General features: G+C 46.5%; 1 protein-coding gene across 5 annotated transcripts in view; it reads left to right on the top strand.

Moving 5' to 3' along the window:
• Positions 1–9,720: 9,720 nt before the first annotated feature.
• Fbxo17 (F-box protein 17) overlaps positions 9,721–21,214 on the top strand; it is a 32,545-nt gene continuing 21,051 nt past the window's right edge. For all 5 annotated transcript variants that reach the window (XM_085841974.1, XM_021167352.3, XM_085841975.1 and 2 more), the window contains exon 1: positions 9,721–9,954. The gene's annotated coding sequence lies outside the window, so the exon portion shown is untranslated. The remainder of the gene's footprint in view (positions 9,955–21,214) is intronic.

Raw genomic sequence — 21,214 nt, 5'->3', positions numbered from 1 at the left:
ATTCTCAGAAAAACCGCAGCAGCACGTACTGACTGAGAGTCACCTGACACTCTGGAAAGTCTCAGGGAGAGAGTGTTATGATCTGCCCATGCTTGCTACCCAATGGATTTATTTTTTTTCTAAGATTTATTTATTTATTTATTTACTTACTTTATGTATATGAGTACACTGTAGCTGTACTGATGGTTGTGAGCCATCATGTGATTACTGAGAATGACGGTTGCTCGCTTCAGTCGGCTCCACTCCTCTAGCCGAATATATCTAAGCTGTCTTCAGAGGCACCAGAAGAGGGCGCCAGATCTCCTTACGGATGGTTGTGAGCCACCATGTGGTTGCTGGAATTTGAACTCAGGACGTTCAGAAGAGCAGTTGGTGCTCTTAACTGCTGAACCATCTCTCCTGCCCTTAGCCAATAGATTTAAAGGTTAACACACTTAGCCAATGGATTTGAACTGTAACCTTGCTGATGTAACCTGTGCCCCTAAAAAGTATAAAAACTGCTTGTCGGGCCGGGCGTGGTGGCACACACCTTTAATCCCAGCACTCAGGAGGCAGAGGCAGGCAGATTTCTGAGTTCGAGGCCAGCCTGGTCTACAGAGTGAGTTCCAGGACAGCCAGAGCTACACAGAGAAACCCTGTCTCCAAAAACAAAAAAACAAAAAACAAAACAAAACAACAACAACAAAAAAAAAAAAACTGCTTGTCGTAGCCATTCGGGGGTCACCTTCTAGTCACTCGCCTTGAGGGACTAATTGAAGGTCAACACTGATCTGCTGTAAAATAAACTTCTTGCTTTTGCATTGATCTGTGTCTCAGCATCTCACTTGGGGGGGGAGTGTGGGGGGGCGTCTCAAAGTAAGTACCACTGACTGAGGGTTGGGGTCTTACGAATGCATAGGCAAAATAGCTAACTTCTGCTCACTAAGAATTCTGTGCTTCCCATATCGTGTGTGTGTGTGTGTGTGTGTGTGTGTGTGTCCATGGTCTACCTGCTGCTCTGCCTGTCCTTGTTCCCAAGTGCTGTGGTCACAGATGCTCACTCCATGCCCAGCTGTGCACTGTTTTCCTTGTGTCTTTTTGAAAGGATAAAGGTCTCCTGTCAGCCAGACTGACTTTGAATTGGCAATGAGTTGAGAATGGCACAAACCTTCTGATCCTCTTGCCTCCGCAGGCTGAATGCTCTGATTACAGGCATAGACCACCCCTTTGGGGTATTGCACTCTTGAGAATTGAAGCTAGGGCTTTAGCTGGGAAGGCACTCTACAAATTGAACCACATCCTAGCCCTTTTAACACATTCCTTCATAAGCAGCTTTTCATGACAAAGAAGGCTTGCAAGTGGAGATAAGAAGTGGGGGCAACCCTACAGAATTAACACTTCTATGTAATTATCTAAGAATCACCGGACAAGGCCAGTCAGAGGGTCCCAAGGGTTAAGCCACAAGGCCAGTCAGAGGGTCCCAAGGGTTAAGCCACAAGGCCAGTCAGAGGGTCCCAAGGGTTAAGCCACAAGGCCAGTCAGAGGGTCCCAAGGGTTAAGCCACAAGGCCAGTCAGAGAGTCCCAAGGGTTAAGCCACAAGGCCAGTCAGAGGGTCCCAAGGGTTAAACCACTTGCCACCAAGACAGATGACCTGAGATCAACTCCCAGAATCCATATGATACAAGGAGAGAACAGACTCCTTTAAAACCTCCTGTTTTTCTTCTGACTACCCACACATGCTATAGCATACACATGTGCGTGCACACACACATATAAATAAATAAATTTTGAAATACTTGAAAAAATAAGTAAATAACTGGAGCCAGGGAGGGTAGCGTGTGTGTCTATGATCCCAGAACTCAGAAGATGAAAGCAAGAGGATTTCAAGCTTGTAGCCAACTAATCTACACAAGGAAAGGAAAAAAAAAGGTCAGAAGAAAACAAAACAAAACAAAACAAAACAAAACAAAACAAAACAAAACCAAAAAAAAACACCTAGGCACTGTAGTGCACATCTTTAATTCCAGAACAGGAAGCAGAAGAAAAAAGATTTCTGTGAGTTCCAGGCCAGCCAGAGCTGTATTGTTATACCCTGTATCAAAAAAGAAAAAATAAAAGAAATAAAGAAGAAAGAGAAAGCCAGGCAGTGGGGGCGCACTCCTTTAATCCTAGCACTGGGGAAGCAGAGGCAGGCGGATTTCTGAGTTCGAGGCCAGCCTGCTCTATAAAGTGAGTTCCAGGACAGCCAGGGCTATACAGAGAAACTCTGTCTCAAAAGAACCAAAAGAAGGAGGAGGAGGGGGAGGAGGAGGAGGAGGAGGAGGAGGAGGAGGAGGAAGAAGAAGAAGAAGAAGAAGAAGAAGAAGAAGAAGAAGAAGAAGAAGAAGAAGAAGAAGAAGAAGAAGAAGAAGAAAGAGAGACAGAGATGGCTAGACAGAAAGCCACATTGTTGTCAAATGTTTAAAACAACTCATTACATAGCACAATTACAACACTACAACACAGCTCCAATAGATACAATTACAACACAGCTCCCACACCTAAGGCTGAGGCCACAGCCTGGAAGAGGAAGCAGAAAGACTAATAGTGAAAGGACCAGGAAGTCAGCTGTGGCATTGTTTCTTCTTGCTGTGACAGAGAAGCTACACCCAGGATACCTCAACAGCATGGCTGCCTAAACAAGACCTTACCAGTTCCAACACCAGTTGGTATCCCACAGTAGATGGGGGAAATCTCACAAACACCCAGATCAAGATCTACAGGTAATTAAGGGCTGGGGAGAGAGGGAGAATTCGCTTTCCCTGGGGAGGTTGGGGGATGGGAGAGGATCCTCCTGATTGATTATCCAATTGCAATGGTCAGCCCTGGATGCATATGCATGCAGCAACTTTGAATGGTCTCAGCAGGTTGGATTTATATGGCTATGTAAGGGCAATGGTGAGAAAAGAGAGGGACCATGAACTTGGGCACAAGAAAGGGAAAGGATACATGGGAGGAGAGGAAAATTATGTAATTATATTTTAATTGAATTTTGAGGGGTGAGGGAGAATGGAGGGAAAGAGAGAAGAGAATGAACCACAAGGGGATAATTTAGTTGGCATTTAGTACTTGTTTATTAAGGTGTGTGTGTGTGTGTGTGTGTGTGTGTGTGTGTGTGTGTTTTGAGGCAGAGTCTCACTGTATAGCCCTGGCTGGCCCAGAACTCACTCATTATGTAGACCAGGTTGACCTGGAACTTCCAGAGATCCACTTGTCTCTGTCTCCTCTGTAATGTGAGTTAAGCCATGCACCACCACACCCAGATATTTTCATCAGTGTGTGAGTGTGTGTGTGTGTGTGTGTGTGTGTGTGTTGGGAACTGAACTTGGATCCTCAGCAAGAGCAGCAAACACTATTAACTGCTGAGCCATCTCTCCAGCCCCCACCCCCATCTGATTCCTTTTAATGTTGAAAGAATACAGCATTTAAAAAGTGTGACAAATGTGTCCAACCTAAATTATGTCGCTGAGTAATGTGCTGTTTCAGACCTGAGATTTTTCACTGAACTGCAGGGCATGAAGGAGTGCTTCCTCCTGAGTCTGTGGTACTGGGCTGTTTAAAGAGCTCCATGTATTTAATCTATTGCAAGTGCTAACTGCCGCCACCGCTCATTGTGCTTCCACCGAGCTCCTGGAGAAAATCGAATGGTTTAAATTTGTAAAAGCAGAATATTTAGAGAATTTAATTAACTTCCACTCTAAGTGGGCTGTGGAGTTGTTGAAACTGGATTCGGCAGATCATTAATCAAACAAGCCTTGAAAGTGGATGTTACAATTTCCTAGATTTATAGATAGAATTAATGCTTGTATGTAGGAACTCTGGTGGCTAAGAAAGACACTTTTCTTTCTCTTTCTTTTCATTCTTTAAACTCTGGGCCTGCTAGCTTCTGAGAACACCAGCACCCAAATGCACCTGCACATATATATTCATAAATCCTTTCAAAATTATTTTAGATTTATTTATTTTATATGTGTGGGTGTTTTGCCTGTGTGTGTGTGTATGGGCACCATGTGCATGCAGTGCCCACAATGGCCAGAAGAGGGCATCAGCTCTCTGAAACTGGAGTTTCAGGCAAGGTTGTTAGCACCCTTGTGGATGCTGGTAACCAATCCTCAGGAAAAGCAACCAGTGTCGTTAATTGCTGAGCATGGGTGGCATCCCCAGCACCTCGAAGTAACAATAAGAGAATAAAATCAAACAGAAAACAAATATCAATTGTGTTTCAAAATAACATCCTCCTAGTGCAGTGCATTGTTGGCACAAAGGAAGGGCTGCTTAAAGAGTGGCAAACGGCAGCTTGGGCACCCCTCACACTGACTTTAGAGGGGGACTCTTCTTATCACAAGCAGTATACCCAAGTTACAAGACCCTTCAGCAAGCATTTGAGGATGCCCTGAAGGTAAATCAGCAATGCAGCAAAGCTTGGCTCACCCAGAAGCGTTGGCTAACGTCTCCCTGACCCCCTAGGGCTGAGCCCCGCGGACACCTGAGACACGGGTAGCGCTGGGGAGATCTCTGAGCATTTCACCATGCTGGACTCCTCAGGATCTTGAGAGTTGCTGAGTGTGCACCATTATAGGTCCTGTGACCAGTCGGGGTTACAGGAGACCTCGGTTCAACAGAGAAAGGAAGAGGAGGAAGCAGGGAAGAAAGAAAACAGCCAGGGCTGTTTTAAGCTGGTTAAGAGCACTGACTGCTCTTCCGAAGGTCCTGAGTTCAAATCCCAGCAACCACACGGAGGCTCACAACCATCTGTAATGAGATCTGACGCCATCTTCTGGTGTTGTCTGAAGACAGCTACAGTGTACTTACATATAATAAATAAATAAATCTTTGGGCCAGAGCAAGCAGGGCTGGAATGAGCAGTGATCCTGAGTTCAATTCCTAGCAATCACATAATGGCTCACAACCATCTGCACAGCTACAGTGTATTCATATACATAAAATAAATAAATAAATCTTTAAAAAAGAAAGAGAGAGAGAAAAAGAAAGAAAGAGAAAGGAAGAAAACAGCCATTGAGAAAAAAAAATCAAAGATAACCACAGGCTAACCCATAGGGAGGAAGGTGGAGGTAGCAGGGCTTTGTTGACACCATCAAAAGAAACCCAATTCTGGGCCACCAAGATGGCTCAGTAGGTAAGGATGCTTGCTGACAAGGCTGAAGACCCAAGTTCGATCCCCAACATCCACACAGTGAAAGGAGAGAACCAACCTCCAGTTGTCTTCTGATCTCTCCACTAGAACCATGGTGTGTGCCTGCCCCAAATAAAACTGTTTAAAATAATTTAAGTGACTCCAACCCCTGAATGTGTCTATTTATAGATTCCTCTTTATCGTTTTCTTTAACTCTTCCTGATCTACTCAAAATCCTGATTTCTGACCAAAGAAACGGGCTACGAGGCTGAAGAGATGTCTCAGCAGTCAAGAGTGCCTGCTGCTCTTGCAGAGAACAAGAATTTGTTCCCAGCATCTGACTGCCTGTAATGAGATCTGTAACTGCAGCTCCAGATAGCCTGACTGACTTCCTTTTTCGGCCTCTGTGGGCACACACACATGCATAAATAAAAATAAAAGAAAAGGAGGGCGGGATAGTAATTTTGTCTCTGGATTGGTGTTTATCAGGAGGGTCCCTGCCCTTGAGAGTTCATCTGGCCTCCGGAGGCCATGCTGATGTTCCTGGTCCATACTGCCTCCAACAAGGAAGCTTTCTTTGCAATGGTATCAGTGACTGGAGACTCATAACTGAGAACAAGAAACACTGAAGTCTTCTCTGACAACCTCTCCCCACCTCCCCTGCCAAAAGCAACAGCCCAGACAGGAAGCTATTGAAGAGAGACCTTAAACATCGTGATAAAAGATTGAGGGACCCAGAGGGCTTAGGAACTCCACAAGAAGACCAACAGAATCAACTCACCTGGACCCTTGGGGGCTCCCAGAGACTGAACTAACAACCAACGAGCATACATGGGCTGGATCAAAGCTGGATCTGCACATACACAGAGGATGTACAGCTTGGTCTTCATGTGGGTCCCCCCATAACTGAAGCGGAGGCATGCCCTGACTGTGTTGCCTGCCTGTGGCTTCTGCTCTCCTAATTGGACTGTCTTGTCTGGCATCAGTGGGAAAGAATGTACTTGAAATGGCAGGGTGTGTTGATTCCCTGGGAGGGACCTCCCCCTTCTCAGAGGTGAAGTGGAAGAGTGGGGGGGGGCCCTGCAAGGGGGGACTGAGAGGAGGGGGCTTCAGTTGGGATGTAAAGTGAATTAATTAATGAAAAATTGTGATAAAGATGCTGAAGTGTAGTTCTTCACAGTTGATGGCTTTTGGTGGGGCGGGGTGGGTGGGAAAAGGACTGTTTTCTTAAGGGACTGGCCGCTGGGAGTGTGACTATGCTCCAATGAGTATATGGTGTATTTGGGGGGGGGGGGGAAGGGTGCACAAGCGTGGAAGTGTGAATCTGGGAAGAATGGGAAGTGAGTGTAATCAGGTGCATTGTATGAAATTCCCAAATAATTTATAAAAAATGTTATCACCTTGGGGGAGAAGAGTTCGTCTTAAAGAGAAGGGTGTGGTGGCGAAAACCTTTAATCCAGGTACTAGGGAGGCAGTGGATCTCTGTGAGTTCAAAGCCAGCCTGGTTTACACAGGGAGTTCCAGGCCAGTCAGGAGTACACAGTGAGACCCTGTCTCAAAATCAAGTTTATCCAAATGGGGCCAACCCCTGGTGGTGGCAATAAATAAATAAATAAATAAAGGCCACCTGAGCATGCAGGTTGGCATTTGTCTTTCTGGCCACTCTCAACTAGTTGGAGTATCTCCTTTGCAAAATAGTCTCTTTTGTCACTGCCTGCCATCACCCTGGAGACTGCCTCTTGTTAGACTAGCGAGATCTTTAGGATCAGGCAGGCCTCACAATTGAACGGATGCTGCTGCCTCTACTTTCTGAGCTCTGCAGTCTGAGCTCACAAGGGAGCCGCCAGGGCCTGTTTATTCAGTGTTGGGGGTGGAACCCAGGGCTTTGTGCACGAGAAGCAAACGCCCTTCCAAATGTGCCACCTGCTTGCTTTCCATGTCTTTTTCTTTTCTGCATTTCAACCCTTTTCTCTCAGAGCCCAGATGTCTTTTGTCTTCGCTTCTGCTTTCCCCCACTTCACTATGCCAGATGAGTGTTCATGGAGCTGAGCACTCTCACTGAAGTCCGTGCAAACTACCCCAGTCGAAAGGGTCCTGCTTATGTGGTGTTTATGATAATGTTACACACTTTGCTCCATAAACAAGAGGCCTGCAGGGGAAAAAGCCTCTGTTTCATTTCCAGCTACAAACACCATCCGGCCTGGCCCTCACCAGCACACTCGGTTGATTCGGGGCTGGGGACTGAACCCTGTGCCTTGTGCATGCTATCCAAGCACCTGATTGACAAGATAAGGTAACACATAATACAGGCTGGCCCGAAACTCAGTAGCCCCATTAGCCTTCAATTTCACCATCCTTCTGCCTCCACTTGCACAGTGGTGGGATCGCAGGCATGCAGCACCCCCACCCCCAGCTGCTTTAGCCTATTCATAGCTTCCATGTCATAAGTGTGGAGCACCACCCCCACACTGCTGGGAACACCACCATACTGCTGGGAAGGCTTCCTAGTTTACACTGGGCGATACTCCTTGTCTCCCTTACACTAGCTACAGTGAAGCTTTCTAGAGCTTGCAGGCAAATGAATTTTTTTTTTTTTTTTTTTTTTTTTTTTTTTTTTTTTGGTTTTTCGAGACAGGGTTTCTCTGTGTAGCCCTGGCTGTCCTGGAACTCACTTTGTAGACCAGGCTGGCCTCGAACTCAGAAATCCGCCTGCCTCTGCCTCCCGAGTGCTGGGATTAAAGGCGTGCGCCACCACGCCCGGCTGGCAAATGAATTTTAACCCAGTTAATCCATCAAAACTCTCCCCTGAATGCCAGCTGTGACTTTCTTCCCTAAAGTTCCCCACCCTGCGTGAGCCACAGGAGCAAACTCTGTGAGCATCCTTAAACATACACTCACGAACTCAGCATGGCTGCAGAAGCCCGAAATCACCGTGCTCAGAAGACAGAGGCAGGAGGATGGTGAGTTCAAGGCCAGCCCTGGCTACGGAGAGTGAGAAGGGTTTTAAAATAAAATAAGTAAGAGGCTAAGATGGTAGCTCCGTTGGTGAAGTGCTTACTGCACAGAGAGAGTATCTTAGTTTGGCTCCCTAACACGCTTGTAAAAAGCAAAGTGTGACCACATCAGTCACCACAGCCCTGACTCAGTGAAAGACAAAAGGATCCCAGGGACTTCCAGATTATTTGAGAGACCCTGTTCCAGAAAAATAAAATGTATACCTAGCAAGATGGCTCAGCCTATGAAGGAGCTTGTCGCTAGCCTGCCCGACACCCGGGTTCAACCCCCAGAACCCACCGCTGAAGGAAAGAAACAACTTTTGAAAGATGACCTCTGACCCCCACACATGCAGTGACACTCCCATGCAGGTGTTGCACCTACACACAATAAAAACACATAAAAGATAAATAAGTACATAGATAAATAATGAAAAGTGATTGACAAAGACACTGGAAAAGACTGGAGAGATGGCTCAGTGGTTAAGAGCATTGACTGTTTTTACAGAGAACCTGAGTCTGGTCTCTGCAATAGCTCACAGCCATTTTTAACTCCAGGGCTCACAGCACCCCTGCCTGCCTCTGTGGATACTGCATGCATGTGGTTCCCATAGGCCCAGGAAGGCAAAAACGCTCATATACATTGTCTTGGTTAGGGTTTCTATTGCTACAATGAAACACGGTTACCAAAAACCAAGTTGGGGAGGAAAGGGCTTATTTGGCTCACGCTTCCATATCGCTGTTCATTATTGAAAGAAGTCAGGACAGGAACCCAGACAGGACAGGGACCTGGAGGCAGGAGATGATGCAGAAGCCGTGGAAGGTTGCTCCTTATGGCTTGCTCAGCCTGCTTTCTTATAGAACCCAGGACTACCAGTCCAGGGACAGCACCGCCCATAATGGGTTGGCCCCCCCCCCCTTGCCCCATCTTCACTAATTGAGAAAATGTCCTACAGCTGGATCTCATGGAGACAGTTTCTCAACGGAGGTCCCTTCCTCCCCATGACTCTAAGTTGTGTCAAGTTAACACACAAAACCAGGCAGTACACACATAAAATGAAAATAATACATCTAAAATAATAACAATAGCTGAGAAGTACTGTTATCTGCCTTGGAGCCTATCACTCAAGAGGCAGAGGCAGGGGGATCTTTGCGAGTTTCAGGCCAGCCTGATCTACATAGTGTTCCTGGATAGCTACATGGGGGGGGGGGGGGAGATGGGTGGTGGTAGTGAATATATAAGTAAATAAATAAATTAAAGGAGTCATGGGGGGTCGCTGATCTTCCTGGAGGGGAAGGGTTCGCTAAAGCTGAACAGCTGAGTAGCGATTGCTGCGGAGCCCGCGTGTTGAACCGTTCTGCTAAAGACGGATTCTGCTTCCAAGGACCGATCCTGTCTCTGCTTTCATCCTCCGGTTTCAAATCCGCGGTCAGAGCTACAGCTGAGCCTTTCGCTAGAGACCAGAGAATTTACCCTGACGACGGTGTTAGGAAAAGCTGCCTGGGGCGGAAGAGTGGGGCGGGGCGGGTCTCAGGGAAGGGGGCAGGGGAGGTGCCCGGGGTGTCCACCAGGGGATTGGCAGCCACGTTTCAGGGACAGGCGGCCTAGCTCCGCGGCCCTGGGCCGGGCTCACTCAGGCTGGAGCGTTGCCCGGTGGCCCCGGGATCCTGAGCATAGAAGAAGACGGTCCACTAGGATCCCAGATCACGGGGCTGACTTCCCGGACCTCGGGTCACTCTTCGACTCCCTCCAGCGCGGGGTAGGGATTGGATCTTCCCCGCCAACTCAGAACAGGCCGCCCGGACAGGTACGGACCTGGGATGGAACTCGAGGGTCGTGTCCATACCAGCGGCTGGAGCAGTCTGGAAAATGGAGGACTCTCTCCACTGGCTCTGTGTGCCCCTCCCCGCCCCTACCCCACCCCAGGGACGCATCGTTTCCCAGACTCTTCCGTTATGCAGTGCACCCTTACACTGAGCTAGCTGTACACGTGCAAGTTGCAAAGCTACAAGTCCCACTGAGAAGACTTTACTTTGTGTGTGTGTGTGTGTGTGTGTGTGGTTTTTCTTTTTCTTTTCTTTTGTACCTGTGACTGGCCTTGCTATGTAGACCAGCCTGGCCTTGTAATCAGAGATCCTCCTGCCTCTTCCAGTGCTGGAACTAAACCCGTGCGCAGCCACACCCTACTATTTTTACTAACATTTAAGATAGCATACAAAGTAATGGGCTTCATTTCCCACGTTTCATACATACTTTGTTTTTATGGAACTAGGTCTACCGGGTCGATGGTGGCAGGAAAAAGTGCCTGCTGCTAAACCTCCTGGTGATTCTCAAGACTCAGAATTAAAGGCGAGAACAGAGTCCCACGTGTTGTCCTCTGACCTCCACACGCTAACACACATACACATCAAAACTTGCGCAACAATAACATCTTACTTTTTATTTAAATTCAAATTTTAAAAAAGAAGAAGAAAACGTTCTCCCAGCACTCTCTCGAAGCTCTACCCATGTCCCAAATAGCCAACCGAATAGGGAAAATAGCCTGCCCAGACCAACATGTGTTCTCACCGTAGTCCCGGGGCCACGGCTGGATCGCTCTGGCCGGGAGCCCCTTGGCAGAATGCGTGCTTCAGAGTGTCAGCCTGTTTCCTGACTTAGCTACATTGATGCATTTCAGCTGTGTTTATTCCTCTCCGTGTAACGTTTGTTCTTCTGAGTTCATTTCTTCAGCTTATTCCACTCCCTGTCTTGGAAGTATAAATAACACAAATCTGATTTTAGTGGTTTGTTTTGTTTTGTTTTGTTTTGTTTTTCGCCAGTAGCCCTGGCCGTCCTGTAACTCGTTCTGTAGACCAGGCTGGACTCGAACTTAAGAGATCTGCCTGCCTCTGCGCAAATCTGATTTTAAACAATGACGTGTGCTGACTAGTTTTATGTCAAATTGACACAGGCTAACATCACTTGGGAAGAGGGTACCACAACTGAACAGATGCCCCCATCAGTTTGGCCAGTAGTACATTTTCTTAATTAGTGATTGATGTGAGAGAGCCCAGTCCTTTCTTTTGGGTGGTTTTGCCCCTGGGCTGGTGGTCCTGGGTTCTATAAGGAAGCAGGCTGAGCAAGCCCTGAGAAGCAAACCAGTAAGTAGCACTCCTCCATGGCCTCTGCATCAGCTCCTGCCTCTAGATCCCTGCCCTGATTTCTGGATAATGAACTACAGGCTATGCACTAAAATAAACCCTCTCCTCCCAAAGGTGCTATTGGTGTTTTTTTTTTTTTTTTTCACAGCTATAGAAAATCTAAGGAAGACAAATTATCTAAATGTCCCAAGAGAATACCAGCAAATAGACCAGTCAGAGGGACAGAATTTATATGAAGACAAAGGGTTCCTTAAAGGAGCACCCACCTTCAATGCAACAGTTAAAATAGCAATGGGTTTATTTTTCAAAATATGTAATTTGTACACCTGGGGAGATGGCCAAATCCATAAAGCATTTGCCTGGCAAACACAGGGACCTTGAGTTCAGATCCCCAGCACCCACAAAAAAAGCCAGAGCAAGATGAGCACGCAGGTAAACCCAGGAAGAGGGGGTGGGGTGGGTTGTCTCTGGAGCTTACTAATGATCCAGGTTAACCTGGTCCATGAGCTCCAACAGAAAACAGCTGGAGAGCATGGGGAGGGTGCTTAAGCTGGACTTCAGCCGCCGCACTCACCAACGCACATACTCGACATACAGGCGTGGCTACTATACGAGCATTAGTATATGTTTTTACCTTATTCTGCTTTGTACTCTTTGGGTAGCTACTTAGAAATCTTCTTTATCTGTTATGGGTTTTGCCTTTTTTTTTTTTTGAGATACAGTTTCAAAAAAAAAAAGTTATCCCATACACGTTACTATGTATCCTTAGGGTGGCCTCAGATATACTGAAATCCTCCTGCCTTCGCCTCCTACGTGCTGAAATTAGCCCGGCATGGTAGTGTATGCCTTTAATGTCAGCAGAGGCAGCCTTGTTTACAGAGTGAATTCCAGGACAGCCAGGGCTACACAGAGAAACCTTGTGGCAGGAAAGCAGGGGAGGGGTTGTGGGGGATGGGCTGAGGGTGTGGTGATAGAAATGAACCAGTATGGAATGGGTCCGGGGGTCCAGACTCTGGAGGAGTGTGCACCAGATTCCTCATCCTAGCTATTGACTGGCAGAGTGGGAGGCCTCTGCTCAAACCAGATGCAGCCACTGGTACCAGACATAGGCAATCGGGGAAGCCAGTTAATCACAAATCCCTGAAAGAGGGCCACCTGAGTCGGCGATAAAGACAGTCCTCTCTATTCCTGCAGAAGGAAACCAGACGCAACTGGATTTTAGCTGGTCAGCTTTTGCCCTCAATTCTGTTTCTGTGTTGGCCCCTTACAAAGCCTGCCAAACACATGTTGCTTTGTTTTTGTTTTTGTTTTTTTTTAAAATCCCCCATCAAGACTCATCAGATCTGAGACCAGGTATGGTGGTGAATGCCTGCGATCCTAGCACTCTGGAGGTTAGGGCAGGAGGGTCGTGAGTTCAAGGTCAGTCTCAGTACACAGTAAACTCTTGTCTCAAAATGAAAATAGAACCTGGCTTGGTGGTACACACCTTTAATTCCAGCCCTGGGAAAGAAGAGGCAGGCTGGTCTCTTGAGAGTTCGAAACCAGTCTGATCTACACAATGAGTTCCAGGACAGCCAGGGCTATGCAGAGAAACCCTGTCTCACACCTCCCACGCCCCCAGAATATCACCCACTCAATCTAGGAGTTTCCCATGAGTCTGTGCTCTGCCCTTGCTTTACAGGTTACTTGCTGGAGGGAGTTGAGCATATCTTCTGCCCTTCCAAACCTCAGTTTCCCTTGGTGGAAAACAGCATCTGCTCCATGAGAATTTCCAAACATGTCCCAGAAACCTAGAGCAAAGTGATGTGCAGTCCAGTTAGCACATCTGGAGAGGAACATTCACTGTGTTCTCCGGACACAGTGCTGCAGTGCGTGAGGGTGTGTGTGTGTGTGTGTGTGCGCGTGCGTGCGTGTGACAGCTCTTCCATTCTCCTAGTAAAGTCGTTTTCTTAACTACAGCAGCCTCTTCAGCTCTGAAGACTGACAACAGTTCTTGGTTCCTCTCTAATATCAATCTTTCTTTTTTCCTTCCTCCCTCCCTAGGCTTTCAATTAGAACCATTAGAGTACATTCCCAAAAGTTAACTATTCGCCCCTCACAGCTGAGGACCTTAAATGATTTTTCAAAAGCTGCTAGGAGATATAAATTGGTTACGACCATATTTAAAATTAACTACTGGAGAATTAAAACCCCTTTTTGATATACTCCAGGGAAATTCTGATCCAAACTCCCTGCGTGACTTATCTCCTGCCGCCATAGAGGCCTTTTATAAAGTAGAGTCAGCCATTAATCAGCAAACCATGGGCTATTATAACCCCTCTCAAATTCTGTCTTTGATAGTTTTTTCCTCATCCTTTGCACCTACTGGCCTATTATGGCAGGATGATAATCCCCTTTTTTGGATTCATTTGTCAGCCACACCTTCAAAGTTTCTCCCTGTTTATCCTTCTCTTATATGTCAGGTAATTGTTTTAGGAATCAAGATGGCTACCCGTCATTTTGGAAAAGCTCCTGATACCGTTATCTTACCTTATTCTCCTGAACAACTTTCTTGGTTACAGTCACACTTTAATGATCGGACTGTATTATTATCCTCCTTTCAGGGAAATTTTGATACACATTTACCAGCCAATAAGCTGGTGCAGTTTTTGCAGACTACACTCTTTGTCTTCCCCAAGGTTACTCAGCTCCAGCCTATATCCAATGCCTTAACTGTGTTTATTGATAGGTCCAGTAATGGAAGGGCTGCTATCGTTGTCGAAGGACAACGCCAAGTCATTGAGACCACCAATGCCTCAGCCCAACTGGTAGAGCTCCGAGGAGTTTTACAAGTGTTTGAATCGGTCTCATCTCCCTTTAATTTATATTCAGATAGCCATTATGTGGTAAGGGCTTTAAGAGCTTTAGAGGTGGTCCCTAGTATTCAACCCACCACTACCACTTTTCAAATGTTTCTTAAAATACAAATGCTCATAAGAAGTTGAGCCTACCCGTTTTTTATGGGGCATATTCGAGCCCATACGGGACTTCCTGGACCTCTGTCCTGGGGAAATGATCTTGCTGATCAGGCCACTCGATTTGCATGTCTTGCTATCAAACCTGATCCGCTGTCGCAAGCTCAGACAGCCCATACTTTACATCATCTTAATGCACAGACACTCAGACTACGATTCAACATAACCAGAGAACAAGCCAGGCAAATTGTTAAACAGTGTAAAAATTGTCTCACCTTGTTACCAGAACCACATTTAGGGGTTAACCCTCGGGACCTTGTCCCTGAAGAGCTCTGGCAAATGGATGTAACTCACATCCCATCTTTTGGAAGACTTAAATTTGTGCATGTGTCCATTGATACCTTCAGTAGGTTTTTGTGTGCCTCCGCCCACACGGGAGAGGCTACCAAAGATGTTATAAATCATTCATTGTATGCCTTTTCTGTCATGGGACAGCCCAGGGTAATCGAGACAGACAACGGCCCTGGATACAGTAGTCTTAGGTTTAAACAGTTTTGTGCACAATTACAGATCAAGCGCATTACCGGAATTCCATATAACCCTCAAGGGCAGGGAATTGTTGAAAGGGCCCATCAGTCCTTAAAAAACACCCTGACTAAGCTTGGAGCCCAAGAAACTATCTACACCCTTAAAGAAAACTCAAAGCAGCTCTTGTCTCATGCACTATTTGCACTTAATTTTCTGACTCTTGACATGAGCCGCAGCTCTGCGGCTGATCGACTTTGGCATCCTAAAACCAGTCTAGAATATGCCCAAGTGTTGTGGAAGGATCCACTTACTGGAAGTTGGAATGGGCCAGATCCCGTTATTATTTGGGCAAAGGGCTCAGCCTGCATCTACAATTCTAAAGAAGGAGGAGCCAGATGGCTCCCAGAAAGATTAATTAAGCCATTTAATACAACCCAGGGTGGCTCCTGAGAAGATTTTTATTGTGCTCTTCTGTAGAATCATCATGAAAATAATGGGGTTGATCCTGATTGCCTTAGAACTGTGGCTGCACCGGGCCAGACCTACCAGATCTTCAATTATACATGGGTAATATCAAATCAAGCAGGACATCTAGTTTATTCCCGCTCCCATAGTGGCGTGTCTCCCAAATATGACCCAATAGTTATAGATTTGTGTAAGCTGGCCTTAGGTGTGGGAGCCTACTGGGGGCTCCCTGGGGTGTTTTTAACACATGACCCATATCTCCAGAACCCTGAAGTGGCTTTTGATGGAGATGGAAAATGTGGAAAGCCAGCCACTAGGGCGGCATTAAAAGATCAACTTTTTTCTAAAGGTTTTTATGTCTGCCCGGGCCCAAGTCATCGACAGAAGGCTCTTGATTATAAGTGTGGTTTTGGCCGGGTGTGGTGGCACACACCTTTAATCCCAACACTCGGGAGGCAGAGGCAGGCAGATTTCTGAGTTCGAGGCCAGCCTGGTCTACAAAGTGAGTTCCAGGACAGCCAGGGCTACACAGAGAAACCCTGCCTCAAAAAAACAAAAACCAAAACAAAAAAACAAAAAATAAGTGTGGTTTTGATTCTGATTTTTATTGTGCCAGCTGGGGGTGTGAGACAACGGGTGATGCGTATTGGCACCTCACTTCTTCTTGGGATTATATTACAGTTAAGGATAACAACACCACCCCTTTGCTGGACGGGCTGTGCAAATATGACAGCTCTACCAAAGGCTGGTACAGTCCTCTGATTGTATCTTTCACCGATGAGGGTAAAAAGTTTTCTTGGGAATCGCGCCCCCTCTCCTGGGGTCTCCGCCTTTATGCGACAGGATATGCAGTATTTTTGTTCAAACTTCACTTACTAATAGTCATAGGGTTTCTATTGGACCCAACCCACAGCTACATCGTTCCAGGCCTGCTAGACCCCCCACTGCCCTAATACCGACCCAGATCCCCCCCAATGCACCGGATCCCTCTTGGTTTCAACCCACTCTTCCGAGGGGACCTCCCGCTTCCACTGATTTATTATGGTCTATTCTTAATGTTTCTGCATCCGCTCTGACTATTACGAGAAAAAAATCAGACTTTGTAGATTGCTGGATGTGCTTTTCTGCTCAGCCGCCCTTTTATGAGGGTATTGCATTGTTTGGTAATTTCTCCTTATTTTCTGAATTGCCTGAATTTGGGCCTCAAAGTTTTGATCCTGTACGGGTCACCCTGGCTGCATTATCAGGTATCGGGAGTTGCATTTTGGGGCCTCCTATGCTCCCACCCAAGTCCTTAATGGAAATTTGTAATGATACCTTTGTTCCCCCCAGTGATAAAGTTTATCTTTTTGCGCCTGCGGATACCTTTTTGGCGTGTTCTACAGGCCTGACCAAATTTCTTATTATCTCAGAATTTTTGAAAAATAAAGATTATTGCGCCCTTTTTTTTTTGGTTTTTTTTTTTTTTTTTGGTTTTTTGAGACAGAGTTTCTTTGTGTAGCCCTGGCTGTCCTGGAACTCACTCTGTAGACCAGGCTGGCCTCGATCTCAGAAATCCGCCTGCCTCTGCCTCCCGAGTGTTGGGATTAAAGGTGTGCGCCACCACGCCCGGCAAGATTATTGCGTCTTGGTACAACTTTTTCCACATTTTACAGTGCATGAACCAGAAGATCTGTTAAATTTTTGGGACAGAGGAAGCAACCTATCCCTTAGGCAAAGGAGAGAACCCATTAGGGCAGTTACCCTGGCAGTATTGTTAGGTCTTGGGGCTGCCGGAGCAGGCACAGGCATTGCAGCCCTTGTGGGCAACCAACAAACTGCGCATGCGCATGCTTATCATCTACTTAATGCCGCAGTTAGCCAAGATATAGAAGATACTAAAAGAGGATTAGATGTCTACCCTACTCCCATCCCTTTTGGGCCCATTAGTTGGCCTGTTGTTGTTGTTATCCTTTGGTCCATGGGCATTCCAAAAATTTACTCGTTTTATTAAATCTCAGATTGATTCATCTCTTCCTAGTGCTTCTGTTTCAGTTCATTATCATAGGTTAAACACCGACGAAGATGATACATGTACCGACACCGACAAGGCAGAACAAAGTTTCTCTGTGGGGTCAGGCAAACTCAATTTTCATAAAATGCACGTTTAAGGATCCCAACCCCCACCCCATAATTGGCTATTCCTGGTTCTGAGAGAAAGGCTAGACAATTGTCACAGACCTTATGAGGCCGTCGCCCGTGAGAGTTGTAAGGCTAAGCACTGCTCAGAGGTTAGCCTCAAGCAAAAGACAAATCTCTGAGAGGCACGTCTGATTGCATGAAGGTCGGTGTCCCGAGGCCCTTCCCCCAAGAAAATTGACACAAAGGCAGGTCAGGATTACTCTGGGTAAATACAACGAGCCTAAGAGATAATCTTGTACATGGCCCCTTCTGACATGAGTTGGGGATCAGACCCCTACCTCTCCCCACGGAGCTTGCCTCAGTAGGGCCCCTGGCCTATTCAAAACTGTCTGGTGGCCCTTCTATGCCTCTCTCTTCTAAATTTAAAATTGGCCTTTAAATTCTTATTGGTGCTTAAATAAAATATAGGGGGGAGATGTAGGAGACCATGGCCCCTTAGTGGGACCTAACGGCCGAGTGTCTCTTGGGTCACCCTCCCCCAGAGAGGAACAAAGACTGCTGTGTGAGCTGTTGACAAGAAAACCGGAAAGATTGCTGCAGATGTCCTGACCGCAGAAGCACGAGATGTACCCTGGCCTAGTTCCAGTTCCTGTTTTACCTCTTCCTCTTATGCTATTGTTGCCAACGCTGTTTTTCTTTCTTGCAAGAGTATATAAAGCAAACCCTAGCCCTAGTAAAGCGGAACCTTGCGCATCTCAGACTGACTCGTTGTCTCATTCGCGCCTGGTTCTCTATCTCCCTTTTCCCCCATTTGGCTTTTAGGAGAAGGTCCCCTCGAGACCCACAAATAACTGGACCTGCTGGACGGGTCACCCTTTCTTCCTCTCTCCCTCCCTCCCTCCCTCCCTCCCTCCCTCCCTCCCTCCCTCCCTCCCTCCCTCCCTCCCTCCCTCCCTCCCTCCCTCCCTTCCTTCCTTCCTTCCTTCCTTCCTTCCTTCCTTCCTTCCTTCCTTCCTTCCTTCTTCCTTCCTTCTTCCTTCCTCCCTCCCTCCCTTCCTTCCTTCCTTCCTTCCTTCCTTCCTTCCTTCCTTCCTTCCTTCCTTCTTTGGCCATATTACAGGTTACCTAGGGCCTGGGAGGCAAACTCTCTCCTGGGCTCCAGCCCTGGCACCCACTCTTGTGTTTTGTTATTTAAGACTTGGTTTTGGCCGGGCGTGGTGGCGCACGCCTTTAATCCCAGCACTCGGGAGGCAGAGGCAGGCGGATTTCTGAGTTCGAGGCCAGCCTGGTCTACAGAGTGAGTTCCAGGACAGCCAGGGCTATACAGAGAAACCCTGTCTCGAAAAATCAAAATCAAAAGAAAAAAAAAAAAAAAAAAGACTTAGTTTTAGGCAGTCCAGGCCTCACATTTGCTTTGTAGCCAAGGATGTCTTTGAACTTCTGACCCTCGTAGCTCTAAGTGCCGGGGTCGCAGGTGTGGTCTTTCATGCCTGGTTTATGCAGTGCTGGAGATCACTCCCAGAGCTTTGTGACTGCTGGGCAAGTGCCCCACCAACCCTACAGCCCAGCCCTCTTCTCACTTACTTTCTTCCCTTCTTCTTATGTATCTTTTGTCCCCCATAGTCTAGTCTCACTTGATCACTTGGTAACCCAGATAGGTATGTATGTATGTATGTATGTATGTATGTTTGTATGTATGTATATTCTCTGTCTTTTTTGAATTCAACCAGAAGCCCAGTGGGGCTGTAAGACAGGCCCTCTATGTCAGCTGTTTCCCACACAGGTCTCCACCCACATTCCTCCTGCCCTGCATCAAGGCTGCCATATGGAGCCCAGATTCTGGCACTCAGCATAATCATAGTCAGGCCTGGACAACTGCAGTGAGCCATTCCTCAGGGGCCCCGAGTGCATTTGCTTTCCCCACAGCTGTTATGTTAGCAATTATTAGACACCACAGACCCCAACACACCGCCCGGAGCCAGACGCTTTAAGAGTCCAGACATTTTTTTTATTTTTAAAGTGTATTTATTTATTATGAGACTGACTGGCCTCTAACTCTGTAACCAAAGATGGCCTTGAATGTATGATCTTCCTGTCTTTACCGCTAGATCAGAGGTTCTATATCCATAGGTTGAGACCCCCTTGGGAGTCACATATCACATATTTATATTATGATTCATAACAGAAGCAAAATTATAGTTATGAAGTAGCAATGAAATAATTCTCTGGTTGGGAGGGCACAGCATAAGGTTCTGTGGTGAAGGGTGGCAGCATTAGGAAGGTTGAGGGCCACTGCTCTAGAGTGTTGGGATTGCAGGTGTGAGTGAGCTTCCACATCCAGCTCTAATTTATCCTTTTAAAAGGGTTGGGGGGCGGTGTTGTATTTATTTATTTACTCATTGTGGGAGTGTATTAATTACTTTTCAATTATGATAAGCAACTGAAGGAAGAAAGGGTTCATTTTAGCCCAAGGTGCCAGAGGGAGTGATGTGCCATGGCGGCGTCAGGGCTGGTCATATTTCATCCACACAAGAAGCAGAGAGAACAGGAAGTGAGAAAAAAAAAAAACCTACAAAACCTTAGAGCCCACCCACACTTCCTTACGCCTTCTATAGGTTCCTTGGGGCTGGAGAAGTAGCCAATCAGAGCATTGGTGGCTTCTCTAGAGGACCAGTGTTCAACTTCCAGTACCTATGTGACAGGTCCTGGGGTTACGTCTCCCTCTTCTGGCCTCCACGGTACTGCATACTTATGGGGCACAGATATACATGCAGGGACATTCATACACATAAAATAAAAAAGTTAAATTTAAAAATTAATGTGAGATGGCTCAGCGGTTAAGAGTACCGACTGCTCTTCTGAAGGTCCTGAGTTCAAATCCCAGCAACCACATGGTGGCTCACAACCATCCGTAACAAGATCTAACACCCTCTCCCAGAGTGTCTGAAGACAGCTACAGTGTACTCACATATAATAAATAAATAAATCTTTTTTAAAAATTAACGTCATTTCCAGTCAGATGGTGGTGGAACATGCCTTTAATCCGAGCACTCAGGAGGCAGAGACAGAGGCAGGCAGATATCTGTAGGTGGAGGCCAGCCTTGTCTACAGAGTGAGTTCCAGGACAGCCAGGGCTACACAGAGATACCCTGTCTTGAAAAACAAACAAACAAACAAACAAATAAAATAAAGTTATTTCAGGCTGGAGAGATGGCTCAGTGGTTAAGAGCACTGACTGTTCTTCCAAAGGTACTGAGTTCAAATTCCAGCAACCATGCAGTGGCTCACAGCCATCTGTAATGAGATCTGATGCCCTCTTCTGGTGAGTCTGAAGACAGCTACAGTGTACTTATAATACATAAAATAAATACATAAACCTTTAAAAAAAAAGAATTTCCAATCGTCTCAACACCATTTATAGAAAAGGTAATCTTTGTCCAGTAATGGCCCCTGTGAGAATGCCTAATACTGCCAAGACGGAGGACTCCATGTTTTGTTTTGGCTTTGTTTCTTCAGGAGCCAAAACTAGCTTTATTCCTTTCTCTTGTAGTTTATGAAACAAACAAACAAACAAAAACCTGCGGTCATAGTCTTAGACTTTTCTGTTCAATCAGAATTCTTGGGAGGCTGAGGGTGGGCCAGAGTTCCCTGGTCTCGCTGACCCAGCAGGATCCCTAGCACAGCAAAGCACAAAACACATAGAAACTTCTAAGGTGGAGGGCTGTGTGTAATATATGTGCTTGTTAAGTTGTTGTGGATGTTAGCCAGGGCAGGACTGGTCCTGGCATTAATAGCTACCAGCTACAAGGCCAGTGCAAGCACACGCACAAAAGCCTTCTGGAATCTTCTCTGGCTCTAA

This window comes from Mus caroli, unplaced genomic scaffold, assembly GCF_978045245.1.
Source record: "Mus caroli unplaced genomic scaffold, Mus_caroli_1 scaffold_8, whole genome shotgun sequence".
Classification (NCBI taxonomy): domain Eukaryota; kingdom Metazoa; phylum Chordata; class Mammalia; order Rodentia; family Muridae; genus Mus; species Mus caroli.
Note: the sequence above shows the minus strand (reverse complement) of the source record. Positions and strands in the feature narration are given on the sequence as shown.